This window comes from Lissotriton helveticus, chromosome 4_1 (assembly GCF_964261635.1).
Source record: "Lissotriton helveticus chromosome 4_1, aLisHel1.1, whole genome shotgun sequence".
Classification (NCBI taxonomy): domain Eukaryota; kingdom Metazoa; phylum Chordata; class Amphibia; order Caudata; family Salamandridae; genus Lissotriton; species Lissotriton helveticus.
The window spans coordinates 1,163,674,199-1,163,698,791 of record NC_136063.1 but is presented as its reverse complement, the minus strand read 5'-3'; the positions used below and the strand labels follow the sequence as shown (position 1 = coordinate 1,163,698,791).

General features: G+C 45.0%; 1 protein-coding gene across 2 annotated transcripts in view; it reads right to left on the bottom strand.

Annotated features, from left to right (window-relative positions):
- The window catches only part of CDH12 (cadherin 12), a 1,332,533-nt gene that overhangs the window by 578,416 nt on the left and 729,524 nt on the right, over positions 1-24,593 (bottom strand). The window contains exon 1 of one of the 2 annotated variants that reach the window (XM_078687752.1): positions 12,168-12,297. The exons of the other annotated variant lie outside the window; for it this stretch is intronic. The gene's annotated coding sequence lies outside the window, so the exon portion shown is untranslated. Of the gene's footprint in view, positions 1-12,167; positions 12,298-24,593 lie in introns of those variants that run through there. 2 annotated transcript variants of the gene reach the window in all.

The window sequence follows — 24,593 nt, the reverse complement described above, 5'->3', positions numbered from 1 at the left end:
GGACGGTGCAAGGAGAGGCTGAGGAGAGTGCAGCAGTGAAGGGACGGTGCAAGGAGAGGCTAAGGAGAGAGTGCAGAAATAAAGGGACGGTGCAGGGAGAGGCTGAGGAGAGAGTGCATCAGTGAAGGGCCGGTGCAGGGAGAGGCTGAGGAGAGTGCAACAGTGAAGAGACGGTATAGTGGAGCTGAGGAGAGAGTGAAGGGATGGTGCAGTGAGAGACTGAGGAGAGTGCACCAGTGAAGGGACGGTGAAGGGAGAGGCTGAGGAGAGTGCAACAGTGAAGAGACGGTATAGTGGAGCTGAGGAGAGAGTGAAGGGATGGTGCAGTGAGAGACTGAGGAGAGTGCACCAGTGAAGGGACGGTGAAGGGAGAGGCTGAGGAGAGTGCAGCAGTGAAGGGACGATGCAATGGGGGGCTGAGCAGAGTGCATGAGTGAAGGGACAGTGCAGGGAGAGGCTGAGGAGAGTGCAGCAGTGAAGGGACGATGCAATGGGAGGCTGAGCAGAGAGTGCATCAGTGAATGGACGGTGCAGGGAGAGGCTGAGCAGAGAGTGCAGCAGTAAAGGGAGGGTGCAGAGTGCAACAGTGAAGGGACGGTATAGTGGAGCTGAGGAGAGAGTGAAGGGATGGTGCATCAGTGAGAGGCTGAGGAGAGTGCATCAGTGAAGGGACGGTACCGTAAGAGGCTGAGGAGAGAGTGCAGCAGTGAGTGATGGTGCAGTGGAGGAGTGAGGGCTGCAGCCTGGATGGGGGGGTGGGGCTGAGCAGAGAGTGCGCCAGTGGAGGGATGGTGCAGGGAGAGGATGAGGAGAGTGAAGCAGTGAAGGGACGATGCAATGGGGGGCTGAGCAGAGAGTGCATCAGTGAAGGGACGGTGCAAGGAGAGGCTGAGGAGAGTGCAGCAGTGAAGGGACGGTGCAAGGAGAGGCTAAGGAGAGAGTGCAGAAATAAAGGGACGGTGCAGGGAGAGGCTGAGGAGAGTGCATCAGTGAAGGGCCGGTGCAGGGAGAGGCTGAGGAGAGTGCAACAGTGAAGAGACGGTATAGTGGAGCTGAGGAGAGAGTGAAGGGATGGTGCAGTGAGAGACTGAGGAGAGTGCACCAGTGAAGGGACGGTGAAGGGAGAGGCTGAGGAGAGTGCAACAGTGAAGAGACGGTATAGTGGAGCTGAGGAGAGAGTGAAGGGATGGTGCAGTGAGAGACTGAGGAGAGTGCACCAGTGAAGGGACGGTGAAGGGAGAGGCTGAGGAGAGTGCAGCAGTGAAGGGACGATGCAATGGGGGGGCTGAGCAGAGTGCATGAGTGAAGGGACAGTGCAGGGAGAGGCTGAGGAGAGTGCAGCAGTGAAGGGACGATGCAATGGGAGGCTGAGCAGAGAGTGCATCAGTGAATGGACGGTGCAGGGAGAGGCTGAGCAGAGAGTGCAGCAGTAAAGGGAGGGTGCAGAGTGCAACAGTGAAGGGACGGTATAGTGGAGCTGAGGAGAGAGTGAAGGGATGGTGCATCAGTGAGAGGCTGAGGAGAGTGCATCAGTGAAGGGACGGTACCGTAAGAGGCTGAGGAGAGAGTGCTGCAGTGAGTGATGGTGCAGTGGAGGAGTGAGGGCTGCAGCCTGGATGGGGGGGCTGAGCAGAGAGTGCAGCAATGAAGGGACGATGTAATGGGGGGCTGAGCAGAGAGTGCGTCAGTGAAGGGATGGTGCAGGGAGAGGCTGAGGAGAGTGCAGCAGTGAAGGGACGATGCAATGGGGGCTGAGCAGAGAGTGCATCAGTGAAGGGACGGTGCAAGGAGAGGCTGAGGAGAGTGCAGCAGTGAAGGGACAGTGCAGGGAGAGGCTGAGGAGAGAGTGCATCAGTGAAGGGACAGTGCAGGGAGAGGCTGAGCAGAGAGTGCAGCAGTGAAGGGACGGTGCAGGGAGAGGCTGAGGAGAGTGCAGCATTAAAAGGACGGTGCAGTGGGGGGCTGAGCAGAGAGTGCAGCCGTGAAGGGACTGTACAGTGGGACTGAGGAGAGAGCGTAGCAGTGAAGGGATAATGCAGTAAGAGGCTGAGGAGAGTGCACCAGTGAAGGGACGGTGCTGGGAGAGGCTGAGGAGAGTGCAGCAGTGAAGGGACGATGAATGGGGGGCTGAGCAGAGAGTGCATGAGTGAAGGGACGGTGCAGGGAGAGGCTGAAGGGAGTACAGCAGTGAAGGGACGATGCAATGGGGGGCTGAGGAGAGAGTGCATGAGTGAAGGGACGGTGCAGGGAGAGGCTGAAGGGAGTGCAGCAGTGAAGGGACGATGCAATGGGAGGCTGAGCAGAGAGTGCATCAGTAAATGGACGGTGCAGGGAGAGGCTGTAGAGAGAGTGCATCAGTGAAGGGACAGTGCAGGGAGAGGCTGTGGAGAGAGTGCATCAGTGAAGGGACGGTGCAGGGAGAGGCTGATGAGTGAGTGCAGCAGTGAAGGGATTGTGCAGTGAGAGACTGAAGAGAGTGCAGCAGTGAAGGGATAGTACCGTGAGAGGCTGAGAGAGAGTGCAGCAGTGAGTGATGGTGCAGTGGAGGAGTGAGGGCTGCAGCCTGGATGGGGGGCTGAGCAGAGAGTGCAGCAGTGAAGCGATGGCGCAGGAAGAGGCTGAGGAGAGAGTGCTGCAGTGACGGGATGGTGCAGTGAGAGGTTGAGGAGAGTGCAGCAGTGAAGGGATGGTGCAGTGAGAGGCTGAGGAAAGTGCAGCAGTGAAGGGACGATGCAATGGGGGCTGAACAGAGTGCATCAGTGAAGGGATGGTGCAGGGAGAGGCTGAGGAGAGTGCAGCAGTTAAGGCGACGATGCAATGGGGGCTGCGCAGAGAGTGCATCAGTGAAGGGACGGTGCAGGGAGAGGCTGAGGAGAGTGCATCAGTGAAGGGACAGTGGAGGGAGAGGCTGAGGAGAGAGTGCATCAGTGAAAGGATGGTGCAGGGAGAGGCTGAGGAGAGAGTGCAGCAGTGAAAGGATGGTGCAGTGAGAGACTGAGAAGAGTGCAACAGTGAAGAGACGGTATAGTGGAGCTGAGGAGAGAGTGAAGGGATGGTGCAGTAAGAGGCTGAGGAGAGAGTGCAGCAGTGAGTGATAGAAATAAACATAAGATTAGCAAAATAAACAAAATGCCCTACCTTAACTGAAAAACAGCAGCATACATACCTGTCTGAACCACTTCGTACACAGCAGTGCACACAGCTGCACGGAGACGCCACGGGCCATATTGGACCTGAAAAACAAAGAAATAAACATAAGATTAGCTAAATAAACCAAATGCCTTACCTTAACTGAAAAACAGCAGGATATATACCTGTCTGAACTACTTCGTGCACAGCAGTACACACAGCTGCAGGGAGACGCCACGGGCCATATTGGACCTGAAAAACAAAGAAATAAACATAAGTTTAGCAAATTAAACAAAATGGCTTACCTCCAACAGCAAAACAGCAGCATACATACCTGTCTGAACCATTTCGTGCACAGCAGTGCACACAGCTGCACGGAGAGGCCACAGGCCATATTGGAACTGAAAAACAAAGAAATAAACATAAGATTAGCAAAATAAACAAAATGCCTTACTGCAACAGCAAAACAGCAGCATACATACCTGTCTGAACCACTTCGTGCACAGCAGTGCACACAGCTACACGGAGACGCCACGGGCCATGTTGTACCTAGAAAAGAGAGAAAAAAACCTAAGATTAGCAAAAATCAAAAAGATAGATTACATCAAACAGCAAAAGAGCAGCATATCGGGACCACTTCGTGCACAGCAGTGCACACAGCTGCACGGAGACGCCACGGGCCATATTGGACCTGAAAAACAAAGAAATAAACATAAGATTAGCAAAATAAACAAAGTGGCTAGCCGTTGTGCAAACAGCATATGTCCAGCTTCTCAAGTATCACGAAAACGCAGAGGCGTGGGGTAGGCCATCGTGTGCTGTTTTCGAGCACCAAATGTGGCATTTTCATGTTTTTGAAAGCAAATAGTTATGTATTTTGCTACCCCTCCCCTCCTCGCCATTTCAGTTATTCACCCTCAGGTAGAACTCAATGTTCTATTGGATGTCCAAAGTTCAGGTGACCTCAGGGTAATTCAAGATGTAAATGAAGCTTCTCGCCGCCCACTGTAAATTGAGCACAATGAAGAATTGAGCACTGGAACTGCGCAAGTTTGATATTTAGATACGCTTTACGTGCGTATGTTGTAAACTTTCATTTTTTAACTAAAACTTTTAATGCTAAAAGCTTACCATGTGGAAATCGATGCAAGCGTATTCAGGAGTTTGACGGGCATGCATGAACTCAACAGAATGAGATACGTCTTTTGAAAATAGAATCGCTTGTGTAAATGTATTTTCCTGTAACACTTCCCACCTGTGTGGCCAGCAATAGGACCCGTTGCTTAATGTATGCTGATGGTATACCTGGTGGGAACAGATTGTTTTGGAACTGTGGCTTTGGTTTTTCATCATCAGACTGACACAGCAAGAGAAAGGCACAAAAAAGTCAGAAAGATAGGAAAAATTGAAAAGGGAGGAGGCAAAGACGAAAAAGAGCATGCAGGAGTGAGAGACAGGAGGTGTGGCTGGTGGAAGAAAGAGGCACGAGTTGGAACCTGGGGGCTAGGCAGGGCGGGAATTTAAAAACATACAACCGGGGAGCATATTTATTTTGCTTAAGTTTCTAATCCACTGTGGCTGGGACTGATCAATAAAAACGTGTCATTCAATTATGAAAACGCGCAGCAAAAACATAGCAGAAAAACTAAAGGTTTGTTACTGCGTAAAATCTAAGCCACAACCAATAGTATAGATGACCCAAATTAAATTAGAAAGAAATACTAACTCGCCCGTTTTTTTTTTTTTTTTTTTAAAAGGGTCAATCACTTACTTCCCGCTGCACGTAGATACAGCATAAACAAACTCCGAAAGCCTTTGCAAATTAAGCTTAATGTCTATTTAACATTAGGGCAGTTTTAAATGGTGCCGAACCTGCGCTGGCAAGCACACGCTCTGCTGAAACGCCGGCTTCCGCCTGCACAGTGCACGCAGGAGGGTTTAGTATGAATGGAAAATAAGCTTGGGTGTGGCAGCAGAGATTAGAAAACCAGGGAAGTGCGCTGTTGAAAAGGTACACGTTTCAACTAGCATGCCATGAATTCAGAAAAACAGAAAAGTATTTAGCTCTGAAAAGAAAAACAAAAAATACGCGGCTTCACTTAACACCCCCAGTAAACTGCTCGACTCTAGTAGCTGATTGTTTACGTGAATTGAAAGGCATGTTCAGTTCCTAGCTGGCTGGGGTATAATAGTGTATTTAAAAAGCAAAGAAGGAATCGGAGCTACAGACCCAGCAACAGCCCGTCCATTTCAAAGATGACGTGGGTGACAGGTAAAAACTGTGCTTGTCCCATGATCCCAGCTTCTGCGCGCTCCATGCTGTCAGCGTCCATAGACCCAAGCAACAAAACAAAAGAAGGACTGGGTTAGAAATCATAACCTGTAAAGCCGCGCGGCAACCATAGAAGAATGAAGCAGTCATCTTAGAAATGACTACTTTCTTATTGAACGCAGATTCGCATAATCAACTCGGTATACAAAGTATACACTGTGAAGTAGATGGCTTATCCCTGGCTTGTCAACACAAAGTAAATCCGTAAAAGGTGAAAGTAAAATATTTTTTATAAATTTAATTTACATATAATCCTCTTATTTCTTAAAATTAAAATGTTTTATTACGAGTTCAGTGGTTTGTAATAAAGTAGGTTTCGTTAATTGTTAAGTCCGACCCACGTTTCTAAATTGAAGTTCCGTATTATTCCCAGACAGTCGCAACACTAGATAACAAGTCAGGTCCCGGGCCGGCCAGCCAATCAGAGCGCGGCCCGGGAAATGACGTCACGGGGGTGTCCCGGGCCGGCAGCCAATGGCAGCGCGGCCCGGGACAAAGGGGCGGGGCTTAAAAAAAGCCCGAGAAACGCCCCCGAATCGCGTTTTCGAGAGAAAACGCGATTGACAGCCTCTGCCTCCCAATGGCTAGCCTCCATTTATGGAGCTAGCCAATTGGAAACAGAGGCTGTCCTAACCTCACTATTAGAAACAACAGATTTCGATCTGGGAGTGGCTTCGCCCCTCGCCAGGTTACGAAACCTAAAAACGTTACCAGAGTACACAGGATAGAACAAGACACCTAGTACAAATACTTGAGAAGGATTTAAATAGGTTAATGTCTCACTGTGTAAGGATCACGGAAGTCCACCAGCAAATAAGAATCAGGGTCCCTGGCCCAGCCCAGTTGCGTCCTGTCCCGGACTGTCACAGACTGTCCGCCCTTTGTCCGGGCTTCGTCCGGCGCGTCCCGCGCACGTCCCTCGGGACGAGGGACCAAGGGAGCCTTTATGCGCCTCCTGGCGCTTCCGATTTGCATCAGCGGCGTCCTTGCCGCGATGGGGCTGCTGGGAAATGTAGTTTGAGGGGGCCCGGCGGAGCCAAGCCCGGCCAAGGAACAAGCGGAGCAATGCCCGGTCCACAGGTACCAACACAGGGGTGCAGGGGCTCGGCGGAGCCAAGCCCGGCCAAGGAGGTAGAGCGGAGCAAAGCCCGGCCCTCAGCAACACAGCAAGTCTGCAAGTAAGGCCCCCCCCCGGCCTCGGTACCAAGGGAGCCTTTATGCGCCTCCTGGTGCTTCCGATTTGCGTCAGCGGCGTCCTTGCCGCGATGGGGCTGCTGGGAAATGTAGTTTGAGGGGGCCCGGCGGAGCCAAGCCCGGCCAGAGAACAAGCGGAGCAATGCCCGGCCCACAGGTACCAACACAAGGGTGCAGGGGCTCGGCTGAGCCAAGCCCGGCCAAGGAGGTAGAGTGGAGCAAAGCCCGGCCCTCAGCAACACAGCAAGTCTGTAAGTAAGGCCCCCCCCGGCCTCGGCACCAAGGGAGCCTTTATGCGCCTCCTGGCGCTTCCGATTTGCATCAGCGGCGTCCTTGCCGCGATGGGGCTGCTGGGTAATGTAGTTTGAGGGGGCCCGGCGGAGCCAAGCCCGGCCAGAGAACAAGCGGAGCAATGCCCGGCCCACAGGTACCAACACAGGGGTGCAGGGGCTCGGCAGGGCCAAGCCCGGCCAAGGAGGTAGAGCGGAGCAAAGCCCGGCCCTCAGCAACACAGCAAGTCTGCAAGTAAGGCCCCCACCTAAGGCTTGGCACCTACTGTCTTCTAAAACCGGACCTCGTGGTCCGGTTGCAGGAGACGCTAGGTGCCGAGCGGGTGCAAGGCGTTGCGGGCCGTGTGCCATTGTCGCCTCCACCCCCCTCCCGAGACCTATGGGGTGTAGATCTTTTAATTTACAAACTATACAGGTTCCTCCAAACTGAGGCAAATCCCACAACTTGTTGGTTTGTTTTCTGCACTTGTTAATTTTTACACTTGATTTTAACTTTCACGTCCTCTGGTAAGGGTGGGCCTTAGCGCGCCCACACCGCCGAGGTACATTACAAACGGTCCTGAAGAAAGCCCAGTAAAACTACACATAAACGGGCAGAAACATGTCGACCCCACCTTAAGTGGAAACATTCAAAACATTATTTGATAGATTTCCCAAAACACATAATTTTAACCATGTCAGGCTGACCATTGAATAACATGTTTTGTGTGGTACAGCTTCTTGACATTTTTAATCCACATTCTTTTCACACCACTGTCACAAAGAAACCAGCTCCACAGTATTCTGGCGTTGTAGCACACCAGGGAGGCACTCAGCTTCTCCTGGTGGGCCCGATGATGAAGCATGTCACCACCCAGGGTGGTGAGTGAGGGCTTCTTAAGAAAATCCTAATATTTTCCAATGTGGAAAATATTAGGTTGATTCTCTCTCCTCTGATTTTGTGCCCTACATCAGAACTACTCTGTTCCTCTTCAAATAAATATTTGCTCTAATTGGAAATCAGTGTATATGTAACAAGGACAACCCAATCTGCCCATGTGGACCAGCAGGGTGAGCATGTATTATTAGAACAACTGCCCCCGTGGGACTCATTCAAATATGGAAATCACATGAGCACCTTTAAGGGATCCAAATTCTAATTCCTTTCTGTTTCATTAAAATGATTTCATATGTTTAGAGAAGAAGCACAGGACAACTTTGGATTCCATCAGAACTACATTTTTACAATTACCAATTTATATGCAATAGTTTGTTACAAAAAGGACCGTAGTGCAGACAATGCAGTGCTCAGACTGTGAAAATATTTCCAACAAATAACATAAGACTCTGTACAAGTCCCAGCGGTTGTATACCACGTTTAAAGCAGTTCATATCAGGGTAGTGTGAACTCATACACAGCCCCTTTATATGCTCTCAAACTTTGAACAAAAAGGGAGGTTTTGTCGATGTTTTGACCCTGTCTGTTTGCTAGGGTCTCTTCAGGACTACCCCACCTGCATATGAAGGAGACAGAAATCAGATCAATCCTAAGTCCCACTGCTCAATCCTATTAACTTTCTCAACAGTGTAATTCTGTAGGCCACTCACGACCTTAATTAGTAGTACAATAAGAAAGCAAGTGTCCAAACCTGTATCTCCCAACATTTAGGCTAAAATCAAATTTAACCTATTATTACTAAACTCCTGTTTGACACCATCCGAAACAACGTTAACTAGGGTGATTAACCACCACAAGAGTGTGCCACCAATGTGCCTGCACACGAAATTGATTTCACTGCATAACTAAAGAAACATGCGCTCACACATCCATGCTATAGGACCATCCTCGCATGGTGAGTAATATCCAACTAGACCCTTCGAGAGGTGATAAAAGTTTACACCTACTCTGGAAATAAAAGGTGCTTACTATGGTGACATATTCACTATAGTAACCATTTTCCATTGTTGTGTGCTATCATGCAATACCAATTGACCAATGTCAAAACGTTAACATCTTACTTGCTCAGTTCCTCACACAGTACTCGTGGCTAAAATCCATAGTGCCAGAGCGTACTGAAAAAATCTCTTGAATTTGTGCAAACAACTTAATCCTAATCATGATAAGTAGAACTATGCCACATGAGTTAAAACAACCACCTGCTGTCCACCTGAAAAGAATACATTCCAAGGGAAACTCCCCTTGATCAGTAAAGACATCAACTAAGTGCTATGCCGCTATTCACTAAGTGCAGATACGAGGGAAGATGCCGCAAACGCTGCCGAGTATCTTCACTACTTTCCCTAGAGACACTAGACACCTAACCGTGGGTGGCCATCTTGGGAAAAGGGGTGTTATTGTATTCACCTGTTTACATAAAACTCCATCATATCTCGTAATTGTATGTCGGCACATCAGCACAGATACTAAACAATGTAACTCTTTTGTTTCTAGTATGTAGTGTATGATGTTAAATACCTGCTACAGTAGCTTTCAACCAGACCCCCAATCATGGGCAATACCAACTGAGAGTCAATCTATATGTTGGAACTCTAATATGTGGGGAACAGAAATCCTTACACCATTTCTTTGCTATCTTGCAACATTACTATACTGTCAAGCCAGCACATACCTAGATATGAATAAGCCAGAATGCCATAAATGGCAGAAATCCCTTGTCCTTATCTCAATTAGATCAGATCATCAAAAGCAGGTACTGAAAAATATCTACAGTATGTAGAGTAGTTACATATTCATTCGACTTAAAAGATCATTCATATTACCTTGAATATACATCACCAAAAAGATCTGCCACATAACCCCATTTACACAGAAAACTCTATTTAACAGTCTTTTACAATTATCACAGTCCATCAAGCCATCTATTCAATGTTTTATCACCAATAAAAGATGAAGATCGTTGACATACATCAAGCCAATTTTGGTGCTATCCAGAAGGTCCATTCACTTGCACTCTCTCATATCCAGAAGAGCCAAAATGTTGCCTCCACTACTGTCCAGGGAAACTACTTCTGCAAAACCTAACAGTAGATTTCATCCTCACTGTGGGCGTGATTCACAAAGAGCCTCTGCAGTTAGAACCCTAATAGTGTCAAAACAGGCTTAAGCATTATCCAGCTAAGATATTGAGTAAGGCAAGCTCCACACAGCCATTCCCTGGTACTGGAACAAACGCCTACATAAAATAATGAAGGCAGGAAATTAAACTAACACCATGTATGAATTAATGGCAAATAATAAAATGAATCATAAATATAAATCATATATTTGTAATATTTTAGTGGTACATAATTGAGCATATTTATTGATATTTTAAATGTTATCATGCACTTACTTTAAAAAATTACATTCTAACTTATTTTCTTAAAAACCAAAAAAATTTCAATTACTTAAATACATGAGCTTTAACCACAGTTGCTCCAAATTAAACAAATGAAACATTGTTATTAAGGGAGAGTAATTATATTATTAAAGTATAACTAAAACAAAGTTGAAAATGTTAAATATTTTTTAAAGTATTGTTAACAAACATACTACGAGTTAAATTGAAATATTTTAGTTATTTTATAATTTAACAGAAACTTGTTTTGAGGCAATATTGTTTTCTTACCATATTTGAATAATTCCACTTTACAATTATTATTTTACATTTATATTTTCCTTTAAAAGATTTAAGCATATTTAAAAAAAAAAAATCTTTATGTAATTTCTCCAGTCTCCTACTAGTAACCACTGCCCTGGAGATAGAGATCTCCACGAATAAGTAAAACGTTACTAATAGACATGTAAGTCAGCACCTATGATTAAATCTCCACTCAGAAAAGGGGAATAATAAATAAATGGATTGTTACACCTAAGTGTAGGAGTCATGGCTGTCCAGGTTTCAGGTTGTTTATGTGTGACATTTCAGTGTAATTATGAGTGACATTCAAAGACTATGAGTAACACCTTCTCACAAACATTATGTCACCCACACTTCGTTTTGTGGCTGGACATCCATATCTGTGTGATACTATAGCTTGAGCAGGGAGGGATTTTTTGTATTATTTATGCAAGTGTCTGGTTTTGTGTTTTGGTCTTCAAATCTCTGAAGTTCATTTGGCTTACTGTGATAGCAGGATATTTCCGCGTCTTAATTTATTGAGAATTGTATGCCTCCTGTTGTACACTAGCCATCTTGTGGCCTTTGAAAAACAGCACTCGGAGCTCAACTTTTATGCCGTCCGTCCCAGCATTGCGAGAAACTGAAACTATCGCACTTCAGGACACGGGTCTTTTGTGTGACAATCTCAGGCACTACTGTAATGCTGTAAAATTACCGGAAATGCGTTATTCTAATGCAAGATGCGTGGCACTTGGCAGGGCTGAGGAGAAGATGTACACACGTGAATATATCTTTGTAATCGAGCCCAGTGTCTGCGATAATCTTGTGTGAACAGAGAAATAAAAAAAAAATGAAGAAAGAATGAATCATTTTTTTCTTTCTGTTTTTTCAAGTTGTCTGTGTGTTGTTCCACTGCCCTTTCCCTGTGCTTCAATTCAAATATTTACTGTTAAAGAATAGTCACATCTATAAATGTCGGATTACAGCAACCAACTACTAAAGTTGACAAGTTAAATTTTGCAAACTGTGGCAAACACACAGAGCTCCATTTCTTTGTTAAAATCTGAAAACTATTTAGTACATTCTAGATTGTCTGCAAAGTTTGGTAAATTCAAAAGGCATCCAGAATCGAGGGGCCCCGATTAAATGCAGGCTCTACAACTGTTATCCGCTGTATCATCTCCAACACTTTAATTTGTGAGATTTTTCATTGTGGAGAATGACACGTTTCAGAAACTAAAGCAAATTAAATAACACTGCACCAGAACATTCTATTTCCAAAAATAGCTGCAAGACAAGCCAGTGTCCAATCAGACACCCTTACTTTCTGCGAGCCAAAGCAAATCACCATCTGCCTTCCCTTGTTTTCCATCTTTTATCCCCCTACAGAAGTAGAACACGGATTTATGAGTCACTGCAGTACCGCATTGGAATTCAGCTCAGGACGCCAGGCGGCAGGAAGCACCTTCCCCCTGACCTGTCGTACTCGTGAGCTGGTTTTGCTCAGTTGTCGCACGGCAGCGCTCGCTCGTCTGACAGGAAGGACGCTGACATTGTCCTTGTGGGGCTTGCTGGTAAAAGAGAGAACACAATCTTGATATAATGTTCACAGTGATTTACCTCTCTTGTTGTTTCAGCGCAAGTTATGAAGGGCGAGGGGGTGTCGTAATGTTCCCAGAGATGCGCATTTCCGGCTTCCTTGCAATCATGTATGTGGCACCCTGACAAATGAACAAGCCCACCGGCTCTTGCAATTTCTCAAGAGCGAGACACACGGAGTGAAGTATATTCCTGCCCTGCTTTGCATTCCAGACAGCAGAGGGAATATATTATTTTTACTCTCCTCTGTCAGAAGTAGCCCTGTCCACATAGGCAGCCCTGCCAGTCCCCATTACGGGTGATGGAGAATGGCAACCCTTGCTAACACCTGAAATCTGCCAAACGCTGGTGCCAGTCATTTCAAGTCTCGGTGTTTAGTACATGTCCTAATCTATTTCTAAATGCCCTCAGAACAGCACTTCTGTTTCTGTGCCAGGAACTGCGTAAATTAGAACTCAAGTTGACACAGCAACGCGGCGGCGAATAAAAGCACCTTATTTTTGGAAAGCAAAGTTTTCCTCTCCCTTGTCAAAGGCCTTTCATCTGTGGCGGGGAAGCGAGCTAAATTATTCGGAAGATACTAGGGGGTAAATGAGGAATGTACGCCGGAACCAGGGCGATGCTCTGTTTTTCCCTTTTGCAAATTTGCATTTTTTCGGATAACTGCTGCTTCGCTTTTGCAAATCATGCGCATTGTCGTCCTGTATCCCTGCTAATGGAAAATTAAACTGAGGCAATGGCGTCTTTTTAGGGTAATTGTTTTGTTTACAAAGTGGTTGAGCAATTACTTTTTTTTGTATTCTGGTGTGTAATCCGCCCTTAACTAGCTAAGGAGCCAATCGAGCTAAAATATTGACTGCTTTTCATACCCGAGAGCTATCAAGCTGCAGTAAAAGTCACAGATGTTAATGCTGGTTTTCAATTCTGAAGAAAGTTGCAACATAAAAATGTCAGCAGCTGAGACAAGGCGCTTTAGTACAAGGGAAGGGCTGATAAGTAAAAGATGCTGGAAAGGGACAATATGCTTATTTCCCAAAAATACGCATTTAACCGATTTTTTGATCACAGTGGTTCATCATTGGGTGAAAGTAGCATGATTTCACAAGTAAACTGCAAGGCAAAAAAAAGAGGATTCACTAAATGATTTCCCAAGGAATATTTGATCCTTCACAAACTATTGTTTAATTATATTGCACAGAAAGACTTTGGGCTAATTAACAAAAATCAACAATTAATTTGTGTGAGTCACAATGGTCACCATGTGCAGACGCTGGTTTAGAGACCATTAGCCCTTATGACAATAGGGACTTTCGAGCAGGGAGATTAACAAGAAACAAGTACATTTACATTGTGGCCCATTAGCCACAACATAGCAAGCAATAGGCTCCTGTTATCGTATTGCAAACAGTCAGAGTGTGTCCTATTACTTATAATATGCTGCAAACTTACGGCTGCCCTAGAGGCAGTGCATTAGTGATGGATGGAGTGGCTGATTGTAGCAGCTACTTCGTCTTTCACCAATCAGGCAGCACCTACCTGCACTTCAAATGGGAAAAAAGATGTTCCTGAGAGTGTGTGCTTTGAGTGACTGCACCCGACTAAAGGGAGATGTCTGTGGGGTGTGTGAGACCTTCTTCCTGTGCGACCTGTTTCCCTCTTCAGTGGTTTGCCCTCTAGGAGCATAGTGACTTTTTTTGTGGTGCACAATTATTGCACCATCGGTCAGTCTTATTGCATCTTCACTAGGGGTGGACAACAAATTCTGCTTCACCGGCGGAATTAGCAGAGTTTTGGCCACTCTGCGTTATGCAAATAATTCAGAGTTTTGGCCAAATTACATCACCAGTGCGTGCCAGAGTTTTTCTCATGTGTGGCTTGACAACTGTAAGTTGGCAAGCACAAGCGAGAATTTTGTGCCCTCTAGCACAATTTTCGGCAGTAGGATGGCACCCGGCGAGATTTTCCCAACGCAGGCTTTTGCATGCGGTCACAGCCATTCACGGTGAGAAATTTGCAGCTAAATTAGAAAATCAACTTGAGCAGCAGCAATCCCCAACTTCAGATGCAGGGCCTTCTGGTGTGATGCATGGTGCTGTTTGTGCTGATTTTTTTAACGGGGAACAAGCTACTAGTGCTAAAAATCAGTTCAAGAAGCACGACATGACGATTTCCACCTATTTGTGGAACTCTGCGGAATCTCGTGGAGTTTTCATGTAATTATGTGGAATTCCACGAAGTGAAACTCTACGAGTATCGCCCACCCCTATCCTGTATCCAAGTTCATAAGAGGACAAGTGCTCTGAGGTAGTGTTTCCCCTATTTTCATGGAGCATTCTGCCTTGCGTTGAGGTTACACCCTCTTAAGGTAGCACCAGCTTTATGTGTGCACTGGTGCTGCCTGTATTATTTTTTTTTCCTCATTCACCTCCAACCCCAGACAAGTAGGAAACTGGGAGGCCGCCACTATTACTCAGTTATTAGATGTAGGCCTGCGAGGTACAGACCCCGCATCTCTGTCGCACGCCTACTAGTGGCAGACAAACCCCCTTCCTGTTGCTGACCTCTCGTTGTCGAGGAGAGGGTGGTCGTGCTCTCTTCTGAATACTTGAAACCGACGACTGTTGCTGTGAGCCCTTTCAAAATCGAACCTGGGGACCAAAAAGAAGCAGCACAGTCTGAGAGCTTCCTGTGAGGCTTAATCATAGGTTCAAAGATTATGAGGATGATCTTATGAACACAAAAGTCGTTGCTGTTTACCCAGAAGACCAATTCATCAGGCAGTCCCAAATGGCTTTCTTCCTAATATTTTCCAATCGGACCAAATCAGTTCTAGAGGTTTTATACAAAGAGGAATGCGTGGGGGGTATGGCCTCAGCCCATCTCTTGCATAATTCTCGTCTAGCCAGCAGAATGGCATAAAATAAGAAGTCTCTGCTCGAGCCTGTGCTTTCACTTAGTATGCCAATGATGATGAGTCTGAGGGAACCCGTGCTGCCTGTTTTACATAAGGGGTGGCACAAGCATCTGCCGCTCCTTATGCAATACTAAAGTGCAGAGAGGGCACAAATAATGGGAGTAGACACATGTTTCATGCTTGAGCACTGTATGTAATTCTGTCTCCGAAATTGTGTTATAATTATTGTAACTGAGTTAAGTCTACATCAACTTCTCATTCGAAACCTTTTACCAAATTACCAAGATCTGAAAACTATGTTCTCCACCCTAGCTAGAAACTGAAAGGCTATGATCAAATCATTCCTGCTCAAAAATCCCTCAACTGGCTGCCCATTAAACAATGACTGAGTTTCAGCCCTGTGATTGGCTCACAAAGATGCACACAGCTCAGCACCAGTCTACCTTTCTAAACTTTTTGCTCTGCACTGCATAACCAAAAACTTAAGCTAGGCATCCCAACATCTTATCTCCTCAAACTGAAAAAACTGAAACCGTTTGGAGGAAAAGCATTGCACCAAAAAGGTCTAACCCTCTGGAACTCTCCCCCATTGCATTGCTGTAAAGGAAACATCCTCTTCCAGCAAGTCCTTGTTGCAGAAGTCCCTCATTAGCTGCACTTCCTATGCCATATGTATGTAACTCAGGCTCTCTGTAGATTAATTTGATCACACAAATGACTTTAAAAACCTATCAGTGAGGGGTATTCGAAACGCGTTGACATTTTGTTTCTGTTAGGCCAATCTGTTTGTTCATTTAGTTGAATAATCTTTGAAATTGTTAATGACGATAGTTGGCCTGTGTTATTGACTAAACCAGTCCTTAAGTAAATAATTAGTACTAGTACCGCACCATAAATAGGACAAACAACATTTCTCGGGTGTGGGACTTTCTTTATGTATATGAGATGTGTTTAGATGAATGAGTGGGTGTAGTATGACTGTCACACAGAATAATTGTGTTGTATATATAGTGTCTTTTTAGAGTGTGAATGTGATTCTTTCTCCTTTCTCTTTTCTTACATATATTCTTTATAAAGCTTTCCAGACAGTTCCCTTTAGAACTTATAAATAGGGATTTCCCACGAAATTTGGTTTTGGTGTTTTCACTGATAGAATTTTTAAAAAATTGTGACAATTTAAAATTGAGTTATGAAAGAAAATTTGTTTTGAAGATTTATTCAGGACTGAAATAGTCGTCTCTACAGGATAAATGTTTTATTAATTATCTTGCAGAATCTAAGAAATTACTGTGCAGTACTGGGATCTTGTTTTGTTGATTATCATAGTGGCGTGGCCTTGCTGCACTTTAGCCAAACCCTTGCTGTTCCTTGGTTTCAAAACCTATCAACACAGACATTTATGAAAAGTGGACACCCAGACGATTCCACAGTGGTGTGCCTTGCATGAATCACACAATGTTTTCTTACCCACAATGCCATGCGCAAATAAAAAGTTGGCTAAAACCACGCATTTTCCTTAAATTTCTGTGATGTAAACGTCTGGAATCAGGAGGAATACACAGCATTCCTACTACCCAGAAATCCCCCATTTGTCCTGATAAAAAGGCTGGTCCACCTGTGTGACTGGACCTAGTGCTCGCGGCAGGAACGGATCAAGCCAAGGTCAATAGGAGTTCCACTGTGGAACTTTCATTGACCCTGATTTGATCAGTTCCTGTCATGCTTACTAGTGCACACAAGTGGGGTAGCATTTTATCGGGAAACAAGGGGAAACACTGAGTGGTAGAAATTTTGTGGATCATTGTGAATTCTTGATAATTACATCACATAAATGCAGGAAAAATGTGTTATTGTCGACAAAGTTTGAGGTTTGCATGGCATTGTGGGTGAGAAAATATAATTGGATCCATTCATGGCAGACCTTCCTGGGCTCACCTCAATGTCTAGCTCTCTAAAATATCTGGGACTAGTAGTTTTCTCCAGGTGGTGACCTACCCATGCCCAAAATGTACAGCCATTTACCATAGCAAGTGGGACGATATTGGGATTTAGCTTCACACTCCTGTCCCATATGAAAAAACAGCATCCACAAGAATCAAATGTACTTTTGTTTGCCATTGAGATGGGATGTTTTTATTCTGCAGGGAAGCAGACTGTTGCAGCTTTAGGGACTGATGTCAGGATGGGCCAGAACCAGTCCATTGTTTTATATTAAAAAAATAGTTCTTTCATCTAGAAGGATTTCTGGTCCCGGGTGCAAATTACGGCCAAACTCCCTCTTTGTTATCAGGTGAGGCCAAAATTCTGGCTTGTCTCCTTTGGGGTCACAGAGGGCCGCCAGCACGAATTTCTTTTGCTTCAAATGTAAAATCCCTGGAGACTAGTGGGCTCCCCCCCCCCCAGAGGGTATATTTGGGGCAACCTTCACAATAGGGAACAACTCTCCTATCTGCTCCGGGTGGGGCAGAAAGATAGCATTGCCTCAACTAAGACAGGGTTATGTCTTGATGTCAGGGTCACCATTTTGAAATTCCTTGTGTCTAGTGGCTTTCTGCTCCCCTGAGGGGGGGCATATACTGGGGGTGAATACCCCTGTCCACCCCCAAGGGAGGCAGAAGTCCATTGACCTCCAGGATGTGGGAGGGCATGGGTCCATGCCCAGGGTCAGCTCCCAGTAAAAAATATTGCATGAATTTAGTCCCTGACGTCTAGTGGGCTTTCTGCCACTATAAGGGGCAGATTTGGGGTGAGTACCTCTATTCACCACCTGGGAAGGCAGAAGGTCAATTAGAATTGGAGGTGGGGGGAACACAGGCACATGCCAGGGGATGGGGCGTTCCCTCGAAAATAAATACTGCATCAATTCTGTCACTGGTGTCAAGTTAGATTTGTGCCCCCATCCACCCTGAGGGGGTCAGAGAGACTGCCCACATTATTTGGGTTGGGGGAATGGCCTAGTGTCTAGCGGGCTATTTGTCCACTGGGGTGGCACATAGGGGTTACTTATCTACCCCATGGGGAGAAAGACTGTCTGACTTGTTTATGAGGCAAAGGCCATGCCAATAGTGGACAGCCCCCATCCCCATAGATTTTTAGAAAGAAAAATCCCTGGTGCCTAGTGGGCTTTCTGCCAACCCTGGAGGGCAGATTGCGGGTAATCACCCCATCTGCTCACTCTGGTGAGACAGACTGTCAACACATTACCTTCAGGTGGGGGCATAGTCATTCCCATAGTGGGCAGCCCCACCCCTATACATTTTTTGAAAAACGTCACTGATGTCTAGTGTGCTTTCTGCACCCCTGTGGGGCAGATTGGGGGTAATCAACCTATCTACTCCTAGGTGGCAGAAAGGCTGTCTGCCTTGTTTTTGGGAGAGTGACATAGTCATGTGCATGGTGTGTTGCCCTCATCATATATGAATACATATTTTTGATTTCTTTTGTGTCTAGTGGGATTTTAGTGGGCTACTCCCCCCCCATGGGTGGCTGATTGGGATCATCACCCACCTGTTGCTACATGGGGTGCTGAAAAACTGTTGCCACTTTTTTAGGGTGGCAGCCCCCACCCCCTATGTTTTAGCACATCGTCTCTATTTACTTTCACTTTACTGTAAAGATGTCAGTGCACCCTGCACGCTGATCATCATCACAGTATGAAAAAAAAGACTCCAGCTGCTTAGGAAGCTCTTCCTCAGTGACAGGAGGTAGTAACAAAGGAGTCTATCCTTTATATCCCTTCCCAGCATCGGCCAGTGGTAGACAGACGCACTGGGGAGGCAGTGCTGGTATCTGCCATTGGCTGACATGCACACCTAACATGTTAATACCATGTCATCATGGGACATGGGTTTTTCATGGGAAGCCACTGATGATTCGAAAAAAAACTTTTGACAGGTTTCTTATTTGAGATTACATGCTAGACTAATTTTAAAGGCAAACCTCCGTGTATACAAAAGGGGAGGTGAAAGGCAATAGAGGGGAGTCAAGCAGATCAACTTAGAGGTGATCATTATTACATCTACTCTGTGCTATCAGTAATCTAAATAGTGTTGCATTCCTTCATTGCAAATAGTGTTGCATTCCTTCATTGCAAATGAACTCAGAATGAACCAGAGAGGAACACATTGCAGAGTTCCATAACAGGCATCAGGATTCCAAAGGTGGCCCCCAGGTCTTAGCCAGGAAATCTGGTAATAAAGGGATAGACATTTTTCTGTCAGTATCTATCAGTATTTTATTTTTGTATTTATAGAGCACAAATTCATCCCTGAAGGGATATCCCAGTACTAAACAACAGTCCTGACCCTAAATCTCCTCATTATACCACATACACAGAGCTTCGGAAAGGAAACAGCCACATTTTCTGTTTTTGAAATGTAATATCAGAGGCAGTGCCCAAAATAAAGAAAAGGGTCTCCCACACGTACCCTCCTAATTCTCCTGCATTGAATAGTGGCCTGACTCATACAGCTAAGAGTTTTCGCTGTCTTGTAGAAAGAAATTCTGCTTCTTAAAGCTGAAGGCCCTGTGGAATAGACAGCTCGATACATATGGCATAGCAGCTTGAAAATAGCTCTTTTGAGGATGGCCAATGGAGGGAATTCAGACTGCCTGACACCCTCCCAGTGAGAAGATTGCAAATCAGTTGTGCCACCATATTTTGAATTGATTGTAAACAATTGAAACTGTAGTAAGCCATCCCTACATACAAGGCATTGCCAAAATCCAACCAACTCATAATGAGTGTGTGTATGATTTTCTTGCACCACACAATATGAACTAGTGGAAAATCCTGTAAAGAGATTGCAGAAGGCGAAAAACAACTCCCACACACAGTATTGACCTGGTCCTTCATTGAGAGAATGTCATCAATTAGAAAGCAGAAGCTATTTACTGCTCTTTTAGGCTTTGCGGCTTGTCCCAACAGAGTGCGCCACAGGTAGACCTGTCAGCCTTAGGGTGGTCTTCCCCCAAACGTTTTGCCTTCTCCCCTCCTGCTTAGCTGAATTTATTTTTCGTTGGACTTGGAGCTCTGTGCATGTTACATCTGCTAATCAGTTCTAACATGCTTGTGCACACTCCCTAAAACATGGCCAAAATGGCTTACACGTGATTGGCGTATTTAATTTACTTCTAATTCTCTAGTTAAGTTGTATGACATATATTCATGGCTGGTAAATTAAATGCTACTAGCAGGCGAACAGCACTTATTGTACCACCCACTTTAGTAGGCCCTTAAACATGCCCCGGTCTGGCATTGCAGTTTGTGGTGTCCTGCTCTCGCTTCCAAAATCCAAAGCAGATTGCTTTTCCATAGTGGGAGCTGCATGACAGCAGCTCCCCGTGTGGAAAAGCAATGCTGGCTCCCGCAGGAGCCGGGGAACTTGCGGGACCGTGGGAGCATTGGGGCTCCCCCCAGAGTCCCCAACCATGACGCCAAGTCCCGGGGGATGGGGGCCCCGGTGCGGAAAATGACTTTGGGAGGGGAGTGGTAGTCCCCCCTCCTCCTAAAAAAAAAAAAGTATATTTGGTCATGCCCCGGGGAATGGGGTCCCCGGGGAGAATGTAAATTAATGAAAGTGGATGATTTTTATAAAAAAAAATTGGAGTTGCGACCCTAGCACGGCGCTCAGCGTTGCCCCCTCGTGTGAACACGGGGCTGCGCGGCTCCCAGCACGCCCCCCTGGTGTGAACACGAGTGGTGCGCGGCTCCCAACGCAGCCTCTGGTGTGAACACAAGGGGTGCGCGGCGCTCAGCACGGCCACCTAGTGTGAACGCGATGGGTGTGCGGCTCTAAGCCGCGCTGAGTGCACGACTCCAAGCAAAAATAATGTAAGATTTTTTTATATAAACCTTGGTTATATGTCGGGTTATTGGCTCACTCTAAAAAGATCCCTTGTGTTTAATATGAGTTTCTTGCAGCTACATGTAAGTGCGGCCGAGAGCTTTAGGTTGTTGAGAAACACTCTGTTCCCTTCATCAGTGAAGTGTACTCCGTCACTCCTGTAGATGCGCTCCAAATGAAAAAGTAGATTGTTATATATGGACCCCATTCTATTGTCTCTGAGGACAGCTGAAACAGCTTTAGTTAAATTTTTTCTAGCTTTCTCAATCTGGGGATAAAATTGATTGGACCGCTTCCATTTCTGTCTTTGGCATATGTTAGAGTATACAAAGGCAGTTTGGGGGAAAGGCAACATCAATTCTGCAAAGGTGTCCTTCATTAGCAATTCCAGACCTACCCCAGTCAATGTGCCTAGGTCATTGCCACCATAGTGCACAATCATGAGGTCAGGGGGTTAGAGATACAGAAAGGTTTTAACCAAAGACATTAACTGATGCCACTTTAATCCTCTCAGTCCAATCCATTTAATGTCTACATTTTGCAAAGCTAGGTCTTTGTCAATACCTCTCCATTCAGCATACCTTTTGCACCAAAAAACCCATCGTGCCAAAGAATCCACACTGAAAGCATCTTGAAGTGATGACTGTAGGTTATGAAAAGGTGTCTGTAGCTGAGGTAGTCAGTTGGTAGAATGACAGATATCTAAAATGATGGACAAGTTTCTGTTTTAAAGACAGTAGAGATTTGATTGGCAGTTTAAGAACATTGTACATTCAAAAATAGGGTGCATTTTACTTTGTTTAAAAAGCAAGTTTCTTATTGGTTAGTAAACAATGTTTGAAACATACAGCAGAAAGCATAAGGTAATGTTTTGCAAAGCCAACCACATCTGCTGTTTGCATTTGCAAAATTGTGTGGTGAACTTGAAAATATGGTGAACTTGCGACCTGTCAGTTAAGTTGAGTCTTGCATGAGATGTTGCTATGGAAACGGCCATTAAGCAGTAGGGGTGAAGAAGTCAGTTGAAAAGGGTTATTTTCTATTACCAATGGACATGTGTTTTACAATTTGAAAATCTCTGGGAAGCAATGTCATTTGTTGCTTATTTATATGGAAAAAGAGAGGGAACCTTGCCATTACTGGGTTCACCTTGCAGAGTCTAAAATAAAATAAAATCCTGTCTGAGTGTGTGAGATTTTTCATTCAACAGATGTATTTGCAAGGTGAGTTATATATTTTTGAGGTTTATTTAATAAAGATTTGACATTATTCTAAAACTGCTGTTTGAAATATATTAATACATGTAGAGATGTATATTGGAATACATTTTATTGTACTTGAAGTTTGTTTAAAAACAGTCTGTACAGTAATATATACATTTTTAAGTCTGTTTAAAGGTATAGCTGAATGATGCCTCATATTTTGAAATAGTTGGTTGAACATGCACTACAAATGTGTATTTTGAAAGATGTTCATATAAGATGTAGTTTATTAGGCATCATTTTTTCTTCTCTCTACAAAGGTATAGTTTAATAATACTGCATAATTATAGATAGTTTGGTAAAAAGCAGCACAACTGTGCTGTTTGAAAGATGATCACATAAGGTGTTAATAACTAAGTTTCTGTTAATATTTTGTACAGAAGGTAACGTAAAATGATGCCATATGTTTTAAGATAGAATGGTGAAATAAGGTGTTGTTAAATATGCTTCTTTTGGTAGTTTGAGCAAATGTATGATGCCACATAGTTTTAGATACAATGGTGAAGATTTATACTAAAAGTGTGGTTTTAGAAATGCTCATAAAAGGTGTTGTTAATTAGTCTTCTTTCTTAAGTCTGTTGAGAGGTATAGTTTGATGATGTCAGATGTTTCTAGATTTAATGGTCAAGATGTAGTACAAAAGTAAACCACCACGTATTATTATTTCTGGTATGTTGTACTTATCTATTTGACTAGATAGTAAGTAATCCTGTAACCAACTATTGATTCACTCCTCCAATTACCCAGGTAGTACCCATGCAGTCCAGCAATCTCCCTGTCACTTCACATGCACTCCTCCAATCACCCATCCAGCACCATGTACATATCCAATCACTCCGCCAAAACCCAAGCACTTATAAATTCACTGTGCACTTTCCTTACAGTACTCTAATCATCCAGTCACTACCCACGTACTCAAGCAGTGACCCTGCCACTAACACATGCAGTGCTACAATCACATGTGCACTATCCATGCAGTCCTCTAACAACCTACACACTGCTCATTCACACCTTCATTTTCTCAGGTACTAACCAAGCACTCCAGCAATCACACTGTCACTCACCGTGCACCCTCCAATCACCCAGCCAGTCCGATATCTTTATCCAATCACTGTGCCACAACCAGAGCACTTATAAATTCACCATGCAGTCACCTTGCAGTAGTCTAATTATCCAGTCACTACCCATGCAATGTAAATGTAAATGTTGTTGAGCTTATATAGCGCACAGCTACCCGCAGTGGGTTTCCCGGCGCTTGCTTAGGGAACCCTTCCTGATATTCCCCTGTGAGATAGCAGGGTATCCACAAGGTGAAAGTCAGGCATCCCGCCGCGAGGGGCCGTTGTGGAGATTAAGCAAGCTGTTGCCCAGAGTCGCAGAGTGTGAACCCGTGAGTCGAGGAGGCACCGGGGCGAGAATTATCGAGTCCGTGGAATTTTTAGCCCAAGACCCGCCGGGGCGGGGAATTGAACCCTGGTCCAGGACCGATCTCAGATTCCGGGTCTGCCGCCTCTAACCCCTGAGCCACACTTCTCCACATGACCCAGGCACTAACTCATGCACTTCTACAATTCCTTGAGCACTACATATACAGTTCAGTAATCTCCCTGTTACTACCTATGCACTCCTCCAATCACCCAGCAGTCCCATATCTTTATCTAATCATTGCGCCAAAACCCCAGCACTTATAAATTCAGCACATACTCTCCTTGCAGTACTCTAACCATCCACTCAGTACCCATGTACTCATGCAATGACCCAGTCACTAACACATGCACTGCTGCAATCCATGTGCACTGCCCATGCAGCCCTCTAACCACTTACACACTTCTCATTCGCGCCTTCAATTCCCTAGGTAGTACCCATGCGGTCCAGTAATCACCATGTCACTCCTCGTTGACTGCTCCTGTCACCCAGTCACTAACATGTACTAATCCAAACACTCCGACAATACTAAACCACTTATAAATTCACCATTCACTCTCCTCTCACGTCTCCAATCACCGATGCACTACCCATACACTCATGCAATAACTCAAGCACTACCCATGCACTGATGCAATCACTTATGCTCTACCAATGCACTAATGCAATTACTCAGACATTACCCATGTACACATCGAATTAAGCAGGCACTACCTATACTCTCATGCAACTACCTGCATACTACTAATGCACTCATGCAATCATCCAATCACTCGTGCAATATTTACAGTCTTCCAAGTACTCAGTACCTAAGCACTCATCTAATTACCCTGATATTAACCAAGCAATTTTCTACTCATCCAAGCAGTATTCATACACCCATGTAGATATTATCTGTTCAATTCATACACAACATAGAAATGTCTCTTTTTTAACCAGAGTAAACAGTTCTAAGAAGAACTGTGGTATTTTTCTTTTTTTGTTATTTTATATATTTTTT